At 52.2% G+C, this 1,806-nt stretch overlaps 1 pseudogene; it reads right to left on the reverse strand.

The window, feature by feature from the left end:
- Positions 1–1,516: 1,516 nt before the first annotated feature.
- Positions 1,517–1,806, reverse strand: part of LOC128970189 (basic proline-rich protein-like) — a 1,445-nt pseudogene continuing 1,155 nt past the window's right edge.

A 1,806-nucleotide genomic window follows, 5' to 3' on the forward strand; every position in this document is an offset into this window, starting at 1 on the left:
ATAGTCATCTTCAAAACCAGATTATGAAGAAATCAAATAATTTGAGGGAGATTTGGTCTGATTACTTTCCACAAACAAATGTCTTTACTTTTTGTCCAGGTGTTTGGCAGTGTATTCACTGAGGCAAAAGTCAGTAGGCTGATTCATGTTCTGTGGTGTTACACGGTATTTTGGCAGTCCAAGGAGGTGTTCTGGTTCATAGTGTTGTCTCTTCTTCTGCTTTTGCTGACAATCTTTTGTGGAAGGATCCGTGCAGGTCCATTGCTCCACAGAGGGCAGCTGTTGCAGTAATTATCCTATCCAGAGGCACTGATGCCATTGCTTCCACTAACCACTGCCAGCCCTTCTCCACCATTCAGAAGCTAACTGTGGCTGAAAAGCAACAGGTAGGAAAAAGCAAATGACCATGAGTACCAGTGATAGGCATCCTATTGCATTTTTAATTGGCAGCCAACCCTTTTCTCTCTTGCATGGTTACATGTAAGAGGAATGTGCTTCTCCAGTGCTCCACTGCAGAACTGAAGTTTGACCTGCACCATGAGCCTCTTGGGCTGGAGTAGAAATAAGATGGTAAATGTCAAATAATATGTGCATTAATGGCTTGAACACAACTGGTTTGTGGATATCCAGAATAGAAATAGAATGGTTTTAATTTTCTAGGGATTCCTGTAACTGTCTACTGAGGCTCTTGGGGGTAAATGTAGTGCATTCAGGGCAGAATCTGCAGCAGTCCACCCTGCTCCCTGTGGTGAGCCAGGCACAGATGGTAAGTTTTTGCCATCACCTACTGCTGTGGTTTTGGCAAAGCCCTATAACCTCATAATGTACTGACAGTAATGCAGATCACTTTAATTAATAGAGATAACTCTGTTTCTGTTGGCAAACTGTCATTTAAGCAGTGTGGCCAAGGGAGGTAAAGAGATTTCCATTGACCTGTTTTTTGAAGCTACTTAGACCTTTTTTCAAAGAAGTTAAAACTTGTCATTGATAAATGATGTTCTGTACATCCCAGCATTAATTATTTAAATTCCATTAACTTAATAATAGTATGCAATAAGTCTGCCTCTATACCCTTTTAGCTTTTCTTCTTTTTATTAAATTGATGTTTTGATTGAATTGGATTATTTTAACCCAGAGTGAAAATGGCTCTTAGGCCACGAGCCTGCAAAATTCTTGAGCTCCATTTTATACTCAAGATTATGATGTGTTCCTGGGGGTGTGAACCTCATGAACTATTGGTTACTGCGGATTTGGGTGGGTGCACTACGGGACTGGGACATTGCTATTACACGTCGGTACGGCTGCGGGTCTGGCTAGTCAGGTGTAGTGGTTGCGTGTTTTGAGGCTCTCGTGGGAGTGTGGGTGGGGGGGGAGACATGCCATGGTAGGGGGGTGTGGATAAGTGGGGGGGTCGGGAGGGATGAAGGAGGGAGGGAGGGGGAGGGAGGGAGGGAGGGAGGGAGGGAGGGATGGAGGGATGGAGGGAGGGAGGGAGGGAGGGAGGGAGGGAGGGAGGGAGGGAGGGAGGGAGGGAGGGAGGGATGGAGGGAGGGAGGGAGGGAGGGAGGGAGGGAGGGAGGGAGGGGGGGGGGGTTGGAGGGGGGGGGGGGGGGGGGGGGGGGGGGGGGGGGGGGGGGGGGGGGGGGGGGGGGGGGGGGGGGGGAGGGGGGGGGGGGGGGGGGGGGGGGGGGGGGGGGGGGGGGGAGGGGGGGGGGGGGGGGGGGGGGGGGGAGGGGGGGGGGGGGGGGGGGGGGAGGGGGGGGGGGGGGGGGGGGGGGGGGGGGGGGGGAGGGGGGGGGGGGGGGG

This window comes from Indicator indicator, chromosome 12 (genome assembly GCF_027791375.1).
Source record: "Indicator indicator isolate 239-I01 chromosome 12, UM_Iind_1.1, whole genome shotgun sequence".
In the NCBI taxonomy this organism is placed as follows: Eukaryota; Metazoa; Chordata; class Aves; order Piciformes; family Indicatoridae; genus Indicator; species Indicator indicator.